Here is a 17,890-nt window from a genome sequence, read left to right on the forward strand (position 1 = left end):
GAGGCAAGAGCAAAAAGCCAATAACCCTTAAAACCAAAAGGCAAGGGTAAATAAAAAGGATCCCAAGGCTTTGAGCATCAGTGGATAGGAGGGTCTAAAGGAATAAAATCCTGGCCTAAGCGGCTAAACCAAGCTGTCCCTAACCATGTGCTTGTGGCGTGAAGGTGTCAAGTGAAAACTTGAGACTGAGCGGTTAAAGTCAAGATCCAAAGCAAAAAAAGAGTGTGCTTAAGAACCCTGGACACCTCTAATTGGGGACTTTAGCAAAGCTGAGTCACAATCTCAAAAGGTTCACCCAATTATTTGTCTGTGGCATTTATGTATCCGGTGGTAATACTGGAAAACAAAGTGCTTAGGGCCACAGCCAAGACTCATAAAATAGCTGTGTTCAAGAATCATCATACTGCACTAGGAGAATCAATAACACTATCTGAACTCTGAGTTCCTATAGATGCCAATCATTCTGAACCTCAATGGATAAAGTGAGATGCCAGAACTATTCAAGAGGCAAAAAGCTATAAGTCCCGCTCATTTAATTGGAGCTATGTTTCATTGATAGTTTGGAATTTATAGTATATTCTCTTCTTTTTATCCTATTTGATTTTCAGTTGCTTGGGGACAAGCAACAATTTAAGTTTGGTGTTGTGATGAGTGGATAATTTATACGCTTTTTGGCATTGTTTTTAGTATGTTTTTAGTAGAATCTAGTTACTTTTAGGGATGTTTTCATTAGTTTTTATGTTAAATTTACATTTCTGGACTTTACTATGAGTTTGTGTGTTTTTCTGTGATTTCAGGTATTTTCTGGCTGAAATTGAGGGACTTGAGCAAAAATCAGATTTAGAGGTTGAAGAAGGACTGCTGATGCTGTTGGATTCTGACCTCCTTGCACTCTAAGTGGATTTTCTGGAGCTACAGAACTCAAAATAGCGCGCTTCCAATTGCGTTGGAAAGTATACATCTAGGGATTTCCAGCAATATATAATAGTCTATACTTTTCCTAAGTTTAGAGGACACAAACTGGCGTTCAACGCCAGCTCTCTGCCCAATTCTGGCGTCCAGCGCCAGAAACAAGTTGCAAAGTGGAGTTCAACGCCCAAAATGGCACAAAAGCTGGCGTTCAACTCCAAGAATGACCTCTCCACGTGTAGACTTCAAGCTCAGCCCAAGCACACACCAAGTGGGCCCCGGAAGTGGATTTATGCATCAATTACTTACTTCTGTAAACCCTAGTAGCTAGTTTATTATAAATAGGACCTTTTACTATTGTATTAGACATCTTTGATCAGTTGTATGCTATCTTAGATCACGTTTTGGGGGCTGGCCATCTCGGCCATGCCTGGACCTTTCACTTATGTAATTTTAACGGTAGAGTTTCTACACTCCATAGATTAAGGTGTGGAGCTCTACTATTCCTCAAAGATTAATGCAAAGTACTACTGTTTTCCATTCAATTCATCTTATTTCGCTTCTAAGATATTCATTCGCACTTCAACCTGAATGTGATGAATGTGACAATCATCATCATTCCCTATGAACGCGTGCCTGACAACCACTTCCGTTCTACCTTAGATTGAATGAGTATCTCTTAGATCTCTTAATCGGAATCTTCGTGGTGTAAGCTAGAATGATGGCGGCATTCAAGAGAATTCGGAAAGTCTAAACCTTGTCTGTGGTATTCTGAGTAGGATTCAATGATTGAATGACTGTGACGAGCTTCAAACTCGCGAGTGCTGGGCGTAGTGACAGACGCAAAAGGAGGGTGAATCCTATTCCAGCATGTCGGGAACCTCAGATGATTAGCTGTGCCGTGACAGGGCATCTTAGACCATTTTCACAAGAGGAGGGGATGTAGCCACTGACAACGGTGATGCCCTTGCATAAAGCCAGCCATGGAAAGGAGTAAGACTGATTGGATGAAGACAGCAGGAAAGCAGAGGTTCAGAGGAACGAATGCATCTCCATACGCTTATCTGAAATTCTCACCAATGATTTATATAAGTATTTCTATCCTTCTTTTATTACTACATTTCGAAAACTACATAACTATTTTATATCCGCCTGACTGAGATTTACAAAGTGACCATAGCTTGCTTCATACCAACAATCTCCGTGGGATTCGACCCTTACTCACGTAAGGTATTACTTGGACGACCCAGTGCACTTGCTGGTTAGTTATGCGAAGTTGTGAAGATATGTTTAGACCATGGTTCTGTGCATCCGTTTTTGGTGCCATTGCCAGGGAATCAATTTCGAATAATAAATAATTCACAACCTGAGTAACAATTTCGCATACCACCTTCTCAAAGGAGAGTTTAGCAACCTGGGAAGATGTGGTGAACAAATTCCTGGCAAGATTCTATCCTCCTCAACAGATCAACAAGCTGAGAGCTGAGGTGCAAACATTCAGGCAGCAGGATGGTGAGACCTCTATATGAAGCATGGGAGAGGTTCAAGGACCTGACAAGAAGGTGCCCACCAGATATATTCAATGAATGGGTGCAGCTACACATTTTCTATGAAGGCCTTTCTTATAAATCAAAGAAGGCAGTAAACCATTCATCCGGGGGATCTCTGAACAAGAAGAAGACCATTGAGGAGGCCATAGATGTCATTGAAACTGTAGCAGAGAATGACTATTTCTATGCTTCTGAAAGAGGCAACACTAGAGGAGTGATGGAACTAAACAATGTGGATGTACTGCTGGCCCAAAACAAGCTTATTACCAAGCAACTAGCTGACCTTACCAAGAAGATGGAGATGAACCAAGTAGCAGCAATCACCACCTCATCAACAACTTAAGAGGGGGGTGAATGCTGAGGCAGAGGAGGAGCAAGAACAAGCCAACTACATTGGAAACTCACCCAGGCAGACCCATGATCCATACTCCAAAACCTACAACCCTGGTTGGAGGAATCACCCAAACTTTGGGTGGGGAAATCAACAAGATCAAAGCCAAGATCAGAGACGTAACAACCACAACAACAATGTAGCTCACCAACATTCCACACAAAGATCATATCAGCACCACCATAACAACACCTCTCCACATCCATACCAAAACCAAAATGACCCAACTTACCCATCCACTCTCAACTCACCATCATCTGAAGAAAGACTCTCCAAAATTGAGACTCTGCTTGAAGGCATATTCAAAGAGTTTTAAGATAATAAGGTATTCAAAGAGGAGGTGCGAGCTAGTATCAAGAACCAGGGGACTGACATTCTGGAAGGGGGGATTAGAGAGGGGTCTTTGGACTCCCTCCCCTTACACACTTTTCCTTTTCTTTCTTTTCTTTGTACTTTTCATTTATGAATTTTGAAGTTTCAATTTTAGTTTTAATCTTGATCTTTACTTTTCTGCACTTTTTTTCTTTTCTATTTTGTTAGAGCAATGATCAACTAACCCCTTTCATTGGGTTAGGGAGCTCTATTGTAATTTGATGGATCAATAATAGTTTTCATTTCTCTTCTTTCTTTTCTCTTGATTTTACTAGAAAGCTTTCAATCTTCATCCAATTGGGTAGTTATCTTGGAAAAGAAGCTATTCATACTTGGATCTCTTCTGAACCTTGGAAGAGGAATGAAGAGATCATGCTAGAAATACTTTCTCATGTTGGACCAAATTGGGGTTGGATGGATATGGTGACTATAATTCTACCAACACTTGATTTGGGAATGCATGTGGTATAATCAGTGACCATACTTCATCTCTTCTCATGAGCAATTGACCAAGGAATTGGCTATTGATCAAGATTTGAGAGATTGAATTACCAATTCAATCACATAAGATTGCCAAGGAGATCAATAAATGCATTGATTGAGGGAGAGATGAGAATGAACTTGATCCGGAGGATTGCAATATCTCTTGATCCCAATGTTCATTTTATTTTTAGTTCTTACATTTACTTTTCTTGCCATTTTACTTTTCTGCACTTTATTGCTTTCTTTACTTTTATGCCATTTACAGTTCCTTGTTACTCATCATCCAAATCTGAATCGTCTAACTAGGATAATCAATCAACTATTGATTGCTTAATCCGTTAATCTCTGTGGGATTCGACCTCACTCTTTTGTGAGTTATTACTTGACGACAATTCGGTATACTTGCCGAAGGGAAATTTGTTGAGAGACAAGTTTCCGTGCTATCAGAAAGCGGTTCAAGAAAAACAAGGAAAGATTCCAGCAAGGTGATATGCTACAACTGCAAAGAAACTGGGCACTTCAAATCTGATTGCCATAAGCTAAAGAAAGAAGAGAAGCTGAAAAAGGGAAAGAGGAAGGGACTCATGGCGTCTTGGGAAGACTTGGAGAACGATTCTGATGAAGATGAAGAATCAGAAACCAAGTCTCAAACCCGCCTTATGGATGATCATGTTGAGCAGGTATTATTTCATAACCCTGACACTGAAGATCTTCATCTCATGATCGATCACCTTTCTGAAAAAATTAGACGCTTCTTGCTTGATAACCAAAATCTTGAGTCTCAAATTGAAATTCTTAAAGCTGAAAATGGTTTTCTAAAAGATAAGTTGAGATATGCTAAAACTGCTGTTGAACTTGTTGAAGAAAACAAGCAGTTGAAAGCTCAACTTAAAAGCTGGGAATACCACCATTCCGTAACTGCTAATCTGAATTATTTTGAAGAAAATGAGTGGCTGCATAAAGAGATAAAAAGGCTTAAAGAAGACTTAGCCAAATTTGCACAAAGTTCAGAAAATTTAAATTAACTATTGGCAAGTCAAAAACCTCTTTATGACAAAGCTGGGTTGGGATTCCTTAAAGCATCAAAATCGGTTGAAACACCTTGTTTTGCAAACATAGCATCATCTTCAAATGATGTAAGGTTTCAAAACCCAACAAGCTTTGCGAAAACTGCCTCTCATAGATTTTGTAGATTATGCAACCGGAATGGTCACTTTCCCATTCATTGTTTCTTTGGTGAAAGAATGATTGGAGACAAAGTTTGTAAAATTGTTTTTGATTACAATGGATTGGGACAAAGAAGATGGTTTAATGTAAAAGGATCCAAAAAGATTTGGATACCTAAGGTCACTTGAGCTCGTTTTGTAGGTTTGCCTAGCATCCAAGCGAAAGGACAATATGTGGTACATGGATAGTGGATGTTCTAGGCCTATGACCGGAAAGGCAACCTTCTTTATTAAGCTTGATGAATATGATGGAGGGTTTGTCACTTTCGGTGATAATGGCAAAGGAAAGATAGTGGCCATTGGAAAAGTTAGTAAAAGTTTTTCTTCTTTTATAAATGATGATCTTCTTGTTGATGGTTTGAAACACAATTTGTTAAGTGTAAGCCAATTATGTGATCTTGGATATGAAGTCATTTTTAGGAAATTGGTTTGTTTAGTTATTTGTGAAAAGACTGGGGATATTTTGTTTGAAGCTAAAAGGTGTAACAATGTGTATGGATTGACTCTTGAGGATTTAAAAGATCAAAAAGTAATATGTTTTACTTCTCTTGAATCTGAAAAATGGCTTTGGCATAAGAAATTGGGTCATGCAAGCATGTACCAAATTTCTAAGTTTGTTAAGAAAAACTTGGTGAGAGGAATTCCAAACATTAAATTTGATAAGGATATTACTTGTGATGCTTGTCAATTAGTCAAACAAGTAAAATCCTATTTTAAACCAAAAGATAGAATTTCTACCAAGAGGCCATTGGAAATGTTACATATTGATCATTTTAGTCCAACAAGAACACAAAGTTTAGGAGGTAAACATTATGGATTGGTAGTGGTGGATGATTACTCTAGATTCGGTTGGGTACTTTTTCTTACTCATAAGAATGATGCTTTCCATGCTTTCTCAACCCTTTGCAAAAGAAATCAAAATGAAAAAGATTTGAAAATTGCCCACTTAAGAAGTGATCACGGAAAGGAATTTAAAAATCAAGATTTTGAAAAATTCTGTGATGATTTTGGAATTGCTCATAATTTTTCATGCCCTAGAACACCTCAACAAAATGGTGTAGTTGAAAGAAGGAATAGAAGCCTTCAAAAAATGGCTAGGACTATGTTATGTGAAAATGAGGTTCCAAAATTTCTATGGGCTGAAGCTGTGAATACAGCTTGTTATATTTTGAATAGAACTATCATTAGAAAAGGGTTAAAGAAAACTCCTTATGAGCTATGGAAAGGAACCCCTCCTAATCTTAAGTATTTCCACATTTTTGGTTGCAAATGTTTTGTACTTAATAATAAAGAAAATCTTGGTAAATTTGATCCAAAAGCCTATGAGGGAATGTTTGTTGGATACTCCACCACTAGTAAAGTGTATAGAATTTACCTCAAAGATCATAGGACCATAGAGGAATCCATGCACATTTTTTTGTGATACTAATTCAATTCCCAGTGCTCTTTTAGATGATGATACATGAAGTGAAGCTGATATGAACCATCAATCAAGTCAAGAAATCCCAACTGCTATCCCAAATGAAGAATCTGTCCGATCAAATTTGTCTCATCAGGATGGAGGAGACATTTGTGTTTTGTCTCCTGAGCCAGTAAGGAATCTAGAACAGAACAATCTACTGAAGCTCATCAAAGCTCAACCTTACTCCGAAAACCAAGAGAATGGAAGTCCATGAGAGGTTATCCTCATGATTTTATCATAGGTGATCCTTCCCATGGAGTAACCACAAGATCCTCATCCAAGAAGCAAGCCGAGCCAAGCAACGTTCCTTTTTTGTCCCAAATAGAGCCTCACAATGTGAAGCAAGCTCTTGAAGACCCCTTTTGGGTCAAAGCCATGGAAGAGGAGCTTGTCCAATTTGAAGAGAATGAGGTTTGGACACTTGTAACTAATCCGAATGGTAAGAAGGTAACGGGTACTAAGTAAATTTTTAAAAATTAATTGGGAGATGATGGTAGTGTTGTTCGTAACAAGGCTAGATTAGTGGCCCAAGGTTATGATCAAGAGGAGGGTATAGATTTTGATGAGTCTTTTGTCCCGGTAGTAAGAATGGAAGCAATTAGGTTGCTTCTTGCCTATGCTGCCCACAAGGGGTTTAAAATGTTCCAAATGAATGTCAAATGTGCTTTCCTTAATGGATTTATAGATAGAGAAGTATTTGTGGCCCAACCCCCTGGTTTTGAAAGAAAAGAATTTCCAAATCATGTTTTTAAGCTTTCAAAGGCTCTTTATGGCCTAAGGTAAGCTCCAAGAGCTTGGTATGAAAGGCTTAGCACCTTCTTGTTGGAAAACCAATTTCAAAAGAGAATGATGGGTTAGAACCGGAATTCCAACACCAAAAACTTACCGGTAAGTGTACCGAGTCGCATCAAGTAGTAATTACTCACATGAGTGAGGTTGATCCCACAGGGATTGAAGGATTGAGCAATTTTAGTTAGGTGGTTGATTTAGTTAAGCAAACAGTTGATGATTTGAGTGATTTGTAACCAACATAAGCTAAATTGCATGAAACTAAAAGAGAGAGGGAGAAGACAGAAAACCAAAGTGCAGAAGATTAAATTGCTTGAAACTTAAAGTGCAAGAAAGTAAAATAGCTGAAACCTAAATTGCAAGAAAAGTAAATGACTGAAACTTAAAGTGCAAGAAATTTAAATTGCTGAATTTAAATTGCTGGAAATCTTAAATTGCTTGAAGAATAAAGGATTTGAGGACTGGAATTCAAAATAAAACTGAGCAAGAAAATATAAATTGCAGTGAACCAGAGAAATGTAAGATGAAGAAAATTGCAGAAGAACTAAAACAGAATTTAAATTTAGCTCAATTGTGAAATCTAAAGGAGAAATTCAAGATCTCAGGAAATCAATGAGACTAGAAAACAAGTCTAGACCTCAATTTCTTTCTTGATCCAACAGAAAACAATTTGCAGATGAAAAGTAAATGGAACAGTAAATAAAACTTGGATCCAATTCATAGAACAATTGAGAAGAGAGGTAAAAGAGGATTCTCAAACTTAGAATCAGTGAAGCTCTTCAATCTCTATTTAAATTCTAAGAACAGATAGCAAGAGTTGCAGAAGAAATGAAAGTGAAAACAGAAAGCTAAATCCAATTTCCAAATCTTAGAATTATGCAGAAGAAAACAAAGATGAATTATAGATCAAGGATTGAAATAGAATTCCTTCAGTCTCTATCCACAATTCAAAAACAGAAAGCAAGAGATGCAAAAATAAGAACCAGGAGGAGAGGACTCAGCTCTCAATCCCAATTCACAGCTCAAATTGTAAAAGTCAGCTCTCTATTCTACTTACTCCCTATTGGAGCTAGCCTGTTCTAAAATGAAACACATGCCTTTTTATAGGCTTTACGAAATAAAAATGAAATTGAAATTGAAAACAAATTACAAATTAAATGAAATTTCTAACCTAGCTTGTTCTTGTGCCTTTGAATGATGATGTGGGCTTTACAAATTGGTGAAGAATTGGATCCAAAATTGGTTTCTAATTGAAATTGGGCTAAGGAGCCACCTCCAGTGGAGCGCTAAGTTAAATAAGGTAACTGAGCGCTACATAGCGCTCAGTGAAATCATTTCACGCAGCGCCCTTGTTTTCCTCTTGTAGCATTCTCTTGTATGTCCCTGGTGCAAGGTTTGATCCTTGGTGGCTTCACTAGCAAATATTGCACCTTGCATTTTCTCTTGCCAAGCCACGATAAAGTTAACTTTAGTTAACGGAGCGCTCCTTGTGAAGCATTGGCGCTCAGTTAAAACATTTAACTTAACGCCCTTGCTTTCCCTTGGTCTCCAATTTGAATCCTGGCTCTCCCAATTTGGAAATTTTCTTTGCACACTAATAGTGCTACTTTGCTTTGGAGAGAGGCTCCCACTTCTAGCCTTGCTGGTTGCATTTTGTGGTTGATTTTTGAGCCTTAAAGACGCCTTTCACTTGTGCTTCAATTTCATGCCAAATATAGATTGATACATATCATTGGAAAGCTCTGGATGTCAGTTTTCCAACGTATTTGGAAGCACATCAATTGGACATTTGTAACTCAAGTTATGGCCCTTTGAAGGAGGCATGGTCATGCTGTCACAAGGCTGGAAAAAAACCGAAAAAGTTAAGTTAACTTATTTTAATTGAGCGCTCTCTTCAAATTGGGTGCTGGCCTTTGTTTCTTACATTCATGGTCATGGGCCATGCTTTTAAAAGTGTGGCCTAAGGCATCAAAGTGTGTCCTAACTTCAAAGTGTGCCCAAAATCCTTTTTTTCACCATTTCTTCACCTACAAATAACCAAAACAACCAATCAAAGCTTCAATAATTCACAAGGTCTACAAATCATTCAAAAACCAACTAATTTTAGCTTAAACCTCATGATTTTGTGTCAAATAAAGGATGGTTGATTGGTTTAACAAAACCATGCAAAACCACTCCAAATTACTTATTTCTAATGCAAGAAAGTGCATAAATCCTAATGAAACAAGTGAAAATTGCTTGACAAGCTAGCATAAGATGACTTGTCATCACAACACGAAACTTAAACCTTACTTGTCCCCAAGCAAGAAAAAGAGTTATGCCCAAAGGTTCTTTCAATTGGAATGGATTGAAGAATAACTTGTAATATCCTGTGAGTGAAGTGATTAAGTGACAGTGGGGTGAACTCTAAATTATATGCTCATGCAAGGGCTTCAGTGCTTACTAGTCCCTACATATTGGAAGTCTTAGGTCCTAGGACTTTCATCCAAATGATATCATGGAGATCTCTCTATAGGTAATCACCTTGAAGCAGCTTATATTTTCTGTGTTTTGGCCTTGACTCTAAGTGTCATGTCTCAAAGCGGCTCTTTAGATAAGCTTTCAATCAATACTCCTAAACCAGTTGGTTTTAAGGTATTAGGTGTTAAAGCACCCCTAAGAATTTACTTGCTCAAGCCTCTCTCTTTGACACAATTCGACCACAAGCATTTACTAGGATAACAACTCTTTGAGTTCTTGTTTCTTTCTTATTTTCTGCCTAGTAATTGATGCTCAAAGCCTTGGGCCATGTTCTTTTGTTTTTGTATTTTCTTTATTTTCTTTTGTTTGCTGCTTCTTGGATCAATAAATGTTTGAGAATCTCCACACTACTTCTTTGAACTCTATGTCCTGCCTATGAGCCCCCATGCAAGTTTTCATAAGCATGCAACCTCAATGCATAATCATACAACTAGAACCACCACTTCTCCTAATCTTTTGCTTGCCTAAAAACTTTTTAATTCCTTAATCCTTCTTTTCAAAGAACTGTCCTGTGATGCCTTTTTGAGATATTGAGTGCAAGCAAGTTTTGGAGAGTATAGTGTTGTAAACTATCAAGCATCTCAATTATTGAATTACAGAGACTCTATACTAGGTAGACAGACAGGGGTACAATATCACTTCCAGTCATAGCAGTGTCTGATGCAAAATAATCATTTAACAATACAACCTTTTGGAGTTTACTTGCTTTACTCTTCATCATCATCATTTCTGGTCTTCACATTTCTCTTTATCTCTTTGGTTGATGATGCTTAATCCTTCCAAAAACTTGGATAAACCTCTGCAATGATATTGAAAGTTGCTTGTTCCCCAAGCACTTGAAAAGTGGTTAGCATGGATGTATGTTTGTAGACTTCTGAACTTAGATTGGTGTGTAAACACCAAACTTAGTTCCTTGCCTTATACAACAGTTTGTACATATGCAGAAAACCACATGTGCTCTTAGTAAGAAAGCATACTATAAACTAGAAAAGAAAATTATGAACCAGAAAACAGACTACGAACTAAAAACTAAACAATTGCTAAGTAGCTTCTCTGGTGGTTTGGAGCTGGCAACTGATTATGCAGAAGGTGAAAATGTATTTTCAAATGAGATTTTTAGTGGAACACCAAACTTAGCACCCTTCACTCTTCCTCAAATTGTTTTGGTGTGAAACACAAAACTTAGCTCCTTGCACTACAGATAAAACTACTCTACCTTTTTATTTGAAATAGCTATGAAAAGATAACTACCTCAGGTTGGGTTACCTCCTAACAAGCACTCTTTTATTGTCACTAGCTTGACATCCTTCATTCTTTGATCATGGAAGCTGAAAATCATGTTGCCTTGGATTTTCTCCTCTTACTGTGGGTTTCCTTTCTTCTATCTCTTCTTGTGGAACTTTTCTGTGGTATTTTTCCTGGATAATGGCTTTTTTTTTCATAGTCTTCTCACTTTTCTCTATGATTGCTTTCCACTTCTCCCATCTTGTAGCTTTTCCATTGTCTCTTGAGTTGTTTTCAGTGGTTCTGGGGGGGGGGGTATTTGCCCTCTTCTTACTCAGTTCTGAAATGTATTTAGCCACTTGTCCCAGTTTTCCTTCAAGGTTTCTGAGTGCTGCTTTTTGGCGTTTGTTTGCCAAGGTTTGATCATCCATGAGCTTCTCCATTATTATCTCTAGGTTAGAGATTCTTTGAGAGCACGGAATTGGTCGTGGTTGTATGAACTGAGATGGTTGATGAAAGTTGTTTTGGGAGAATTGTGAGGTGTAATAGGGCTGGAGGGTTGTGTATTGTAGCGGTGTGTAATGGGTGTTTTTAGTAATGGTGTGGTTGTGCCTGTTTTTGATGCTAGGGATGTTATAATTGAGGTTCCTTGGTCCTTAATTTTAGTTCTCATAGTTGGTTGCTCCAAAACTTTTTTCAGATTGATTCCATCCATGTGAGATTTGATATTGGCTTTATGCATTTACCACAGCAATTTGTAGCTCATTGATTTTCCTGACCATCAGCTCCATTTGTTGCTGAAGTTGTTGGTGCATCTGCTTGTTTTGGGTCATGATTGCATTTACTCCTTCAAGTTCCATTACTCCCTTCTTTTGTGTGAATGATTGCACTTCTGCTTTTAGCTTGCTGATTTTCTGGGGTGGGTCATCGTTGGCCACTCCCTCTAGTGAATTAGAGGATTCTCTTCCATTTCTTGCTTATCTTCTCAACATTCAAAGTATCTCAAGATTAAAGGGTGTAAAGTCATGGCTTCTTCCTCCTGGCATAGATTCAAAAACATAAACAGAGCACTCTGTAGCTTGAGTGCAGTTAGGATTAGTAGAGACAAAGTCTCAAACAGTTAGTGTGCTTGTTAAAAATAAAGGAAATAAACAAAAATAAAGAAAAAATGCTTAATCTAGACCACTACCTTACTTAATCATTGTCAATCTAATCAATCCCCAGCAATGGTGCCAAAAACTTGATTGGTTGGAACCGGAACTCCAACACCAAAAACTCACCGGCAAGTGTACCGGGTCGCATCAAGTAGTAATTACTCACATGAGTGAGGTCGATCCCACAGGGATTGAAGGATTGAGCAATTTTAGTTAGGTGGTTGATTTAGTTAAGCAAACAGTTGATGATTTGAGTGATTTGTAACCAACAGAAGCTAAATTGCATGAAACTAAAAGGGAGAGGGAGAATTGACAGAAAACTAACGTGCAGAAGATTAAATTGCTTGAAACTTAAAGTGCAAGAAAGTAAAATAGCTGAAACTTAAATTGTAAGAAAAGTAAATGACCAAAACATAAAGTGCAAGAATTTAAATTGCTGAATCTAAATTGATGGAAATCTTAAATTGCTGAATCTAAATTGATGGAAATCTTAAATTGCTTGAAGAATAAAGGATTTGGGGACTGGAATTCAAAATAAAACTGAGCAAGAAAATATAAATTGCAGTGAACCAGAGAAATGTAAGATGAAGGAAATTGCAGAAGAACTAAAACAGAATTTAAATTTAGCTTAATTGTGAAATCTAAAGGAGAAATTCAAGATCTCAGGAAATCAATGAGACTAGAAAACAAGTATTGATCTCAATTTCTTCCTTGATCCAACAGAGAACAATTTGCAGAAGAAAAGTAAATGGAACAGCAAATAAAACTTGGATCCAATTCTTAGAACAATTGAGAAGAGAGGTAAAAGAGGATTCTCAAACTTAGAATCAGTGAAGCTCTTCAATCTCACTTTAAATTCCAAGAACAGATAGTAAGAGTTGCAGAAGAAATGAAAGTTAAAACAGAAAGCTAAATCTAATTCCCAAATCTTAGAATTATGCAGAAGAAAACAAAGATGAATTGTAGATCAAGGATTGAAACAGATATCCTACAATCTCTATCCACAATTCAAAAACAGAAAGAAAGAGATGCAAAAATAAGAACCAGGAGGAGAGGACTCAGCTCTCAATCCCAATTCACAGCTTAAATTGTAAAAGTCAGCTCTCTATTCTACTTATTCCCTATTGGAGCTAGCCTGTTCGAAAATGAAACAGATGCCTTTTTATAGGCTTTACAAAATAAAAATGAAATTGAAATTGAAAACAAATTACAAATTAAATGAAATTCCTAATCTAGCTTGTTCTTGTGCCTTTGAGTGATGATGTGGGCTTTGCAAATTAGTGAAAAATTGGATCCAAAATTGGTTTCTAATTAAAATTGGGCTAAGGAGCCACCTCTAGTGGAGCGCTCAGTTAAATAAGGTAACTGAGCGCTACATGTGCTTGTGTCAATGCTTTGAACCTTGCCTCCTTGTGTGCAATAGTGCTCAGTGAAATCATTTCATGCAGCGCCCTTGTTTTCCTTTTGTAGCGCTCTCTTGTATGTCCCTGGTGCAAGGTTTGATCCTTGGTGGCTTCACTAGCAAATATTGCACCTTGCATTTTCTCTTACCAAGCCACGATAAAGTTAACTTTAGTTAACGGAGCGCTCCTTGTGAAGCATTGGCGCTCAGTTAAAAAATTTAACTTAACGTCCTTGCTTTCCCTTGGTCTCCACTTCGAATCCTGGCTCTCCCAATTTGGCAAATTTCTTTGCACACTAATAGCGCTACTTTGCTTTGGAGAGAGGCTCCCACTTCTAGCCTTGCTGGTTGCATTTTGTGGTTGATTTTTGGGACTTAAAGATGCCTTTCACTTGTGCTTCAATTTCATGCCAAATATGGATTGCTATATATCGTTGGAAAGCTCTGGATGTCAACTTTTCAACGCAACTAGAAGCACATCAATTAGACATTTGTAACTCAAGTTATGGCCCTTTGAAGGAGACATGGTCATGTTGTCACAAGGCTGGAAAAAAACCGAAAAAGTTAAGTTAACTTATTTTAACTGAGCGCTCTCTTCAAATTAGGTGCTAGCCTTTGTTTCTTGCATTCATGGTCATGGGCCACGCTTTTAAAAGCATGGCCTAAGGCATCAAAGTGTGTCCTAACTTCAAAGTGTGCCCAAATCCTTTTTTCACCATTTCTTCACCTACAAATAACCAAAACAACCAATCAAAGCTTCAACAATTCACAAGGTCTACAAATCATTCAAAAACCAACTAATTTTAACTTAAACCTCATGATTTCATGTCAAATAAAGAATGGTTGATTGATTTAACAAAACCATGCAAAACCACTCCAAATTACTTACTTCTAATGCAAGAAAGTGCATAAATCCTAAAGAAACAAGTGAAAGCTAGCATAAGATGACTTGTCATCAGGGAACCACCGATATAACTTTGTTTATAAAAGTATCAAATGCTGATATTCTTCTTGTTCAAGTGTATGTGGATGATATAGTGTTTGGATCGGCCAATGAATCCTTGTGTGAAGAGTCTGGAAAACTCATGACTAGTGAGTTTGAAATGAGTTTAATGGGAGAACTAACATTCTTTCTTGGTCTCCAAATTAAACAAACTCCTAGTGGCATTTTTATTCACCAAGGAAAATATGCTAAAGAATTAATTAAGAAATTTGGCCTAGAAAACTCCAAACCTATGGGAACACCAATGCATCCAAATACTAAACTTGAAAAAGATGAAAACGGTAAAGATGTGGATGAAACACGATATAGAGGAATGATTGGCTCACTCATGTATCTTACATCCTCTAGATCGGATATTGTTCAAAGTGTGGGTGTATGTTCAAGATTTCAATCTCACCCAAAAGAATCCCATCTTTCAGCCGTAAAAAGAATCATTTGATACATTAAGGGAACTTGTGATTATGGCTTATGGTATCCTAGAACTAATGACTTTTGTGCAGTAGGGTTTTGTGATGCAGATTATGCGGGAGATCGAGTGGATAGAAAGATGATAAACCCCGATTTTGTAGTTTATCTTGTGCTTATTTTGGGGGATTTTATCAACTTTTCTCACATTTATTCAATGAAATAGCATGGTTTTGCAATTCTCCCTTGATTTGTGCTTAAATGTGAAAACATGCTTTTTAGGCCCTAAAATTGGTGATTTTAATTCACTTTAATTCCATTCGATGCCTTGATATATTTGTTGAGTAATTTCAGGTTCATAAGGAAAGTATTGGATGGAAGAAGTGAGGAGAAAAGCATGCAAAGTGGGAGAACTCATGAAGAAATGAAGGAACCATAAAGCTGTCAAGCCTGATCTCTTCGCACTCAATCGACCATAACTTGAGCTACCAAGGTCCAAATAAGGCGGTTCTAGTTGCGTTGGAAAGCTAACATCCGGGGCTTCGAAATGATATAAATTTTGCCATATGTTGCTTCGCTTTCAGGGGCGCGCACGCGCCATGTACGCGCGCGCGCCGATTCTGCCGTGGGTCCACTTTAATGAAATCGCCCCCAGCGATTTTGCAGCTCACTTTGGGCCCTATCCAACCCATTTCTGATGCTATTGAACCCAAGGATTGAAGGGGGAATGAACCAAGTAGTCATAGTTTTAGTTTTCATCATGTTTTAGGTAGAATTCTAGCTTCTCTCTAGAATTTAGGGTAGTTTAGGTTTAATTTTCTTAAATCCACTTTCAATTCTTGTTTTGATTTAGTTTTCCCTTGTTAATTTCTTGTTATTATATCTTAATCTTCTTAGTTCCTCTTGATCGTTTCCTTTATTTTGTTGCTCTCATGTTCATGAACCTTGTTGGATCTCAATTTTCTTTAATGCAATTTTTATGTTTCCATGTTCTTTTATGTTGATCTTGATTGCTATTGTTGATTTCTTGTTTCCTTGCAAATTGTAGTTGGTAGATTTTACTATTCTTGCTTATTTGCCATGCTTTCCCTTTGTACCCACCAAGTGTTTGACAAAATGCTTGGTTGGACTTTAGAGTAGATTTTGAGCATTCTTGGCTTAGAAAGAGTAATTGGGCAATCTTGAGTCATGAAAACCCAACTCATGTTGGTGATCTAGAGTTGTTAGCTAATATTGTTTCCATTGACGCTAATCTTTTGCTAATTTAATTAGTGAGTTGATTAGGACTTTTGGAATATTGTTTCCATTGACGCTAATCTTTTGCCAATTAAATTAGTGAGTTGATTAGGACCTTTGGATTGAGATTAGCTAGTCTTATTAGACTTTCTCCAAGTATGAGGATAACATGATACCTTCCTCAATCGTCGAGATGACGTAATGAGATAAATTCTTGTTTATAATTGTGGTATGATTGATTAATCTTGTTTGACTTTCTCCCTGTTTGTTGGAGTTGACTAAATAAGATGAATTAATCATTGCATGACTAGGATAGAAAGCCTATGATCTCAACACTTGCCATGAATGTCTCTCTTTATTACTTGCTTTCTTTAATTGCTCTCTTTACTTTTCTTGCCATTTATTTTCTTGTCCTCTTATCAACCAAACCCCCCTTGATCTTCATAGCCAATAATTGAGCACTTCATTGCAATTCCTTATGAGACGACCCGAAGTTTAAATACTTCGGTTATTTTTCATTGGAGTTTGTTACTTGTGACAACTCAAATTTTTGATGTGAGAATTGTTTGTTGGTTTGGAGCTATGCTTACAACGAAGTTGTTATTTCTATGAGAGAAATTCTAAACCATCGAGCAAAACTCAATCATCAAAATGGCGCCGTTGCCGGGGAGTTGCAATGGTGTTACATTATTGGCTATTGTATATATTGTGAATAGCTTGATTTTTGGTTTTGTTTGTTAGTCTTCATTAGTTTTAGGATTTGATTTTCTTTGTTTCTTATTAGAATTTGTTTTTGTTTTCTCTTATCACCATGAATTCTCATCACTTTGGCTATGAGTTTGGTTCAAACTATGTTGTAGGAAATGGAAGCTTCAATGAGGATGTGCATCAAGGATTTGGAGATCAAGGGTGGGAGGAGCCCCAAGCTTATGGACAACCTTCTTGGCAATAACCTGCTCCGGATTCTTATGGGTATAATCCTAATCCTAATGCATACCAATCTAATGTATGTGATGACCCTTATTGTGATTGTCAACCACAACCACTATATACATATGACCCTTTCCTTCAACATAGCCCTCAACAACCATACTCACAAGCCTCATATCACCAAACACCTCCATATGATCCCAACCCATATCCACCATACCAACCACCTTGTGAACCATATGAACCATATGAAGAACCACCCCAATTCCACCACTAATACCCTCAAGAACCACCACCTCCATACTATTACCAAGATGAATCACCTCCCATGTATGATAACTTTCAACCACATAATGAATTTCCCTTACCACCACAACCCTCCATGGAAGAACACCCATATCCATCCATCAAAGAGCAAACGGATCGTCTCAAGGAAGAAATGGATCGGCTTCAAGCAATAATCCATCAAAAGGAGCAAGAAGAACCCCAAAGGAAGAATTATGAAGCTATTGAGGCTAACCTTGCCAAAATTAAATCCAACTTGGACTCATGGGACTCATGCAACAAGCAAAGCATCTCCACAATGAATGCGAGAAATCAACCGAAGAAAGGAGCATGAATGAGATTTTAGAATCTCAACACGAGGACAAGGAGATTGGGTATGTTTTGCAACAAATGGAGGAGGGAGAGATTGTTAAAGAAGAAGAAGTGGTTGAAGAGTTAGAGGAAGTTGAACAAGAGGTGAATTTCAAACTTGAGAGCACTTCCACACCAAGTGACATTGTTGATGATTCTATAGAAGTTGTTGAACCTTCTTCCAATGAGCTTGAATTT

This window comes from Arachis ipaensis, chromosome B10 (genome assembly GCF_059453495.1).
Source record: "Arachis ipaensis isolate K30076 ecotype BB chromosome B10, ASM5945349v1, whole genome shotgun sequence".
In the NCBI taxonomy this organism is placed as follows: domain Eukaryota; kingdom Viridiplantae; phylum Streptophyta; class Magnoliopsida; order Fabales; family Fabaceae; genus Arachis; species Arachis ipaensis.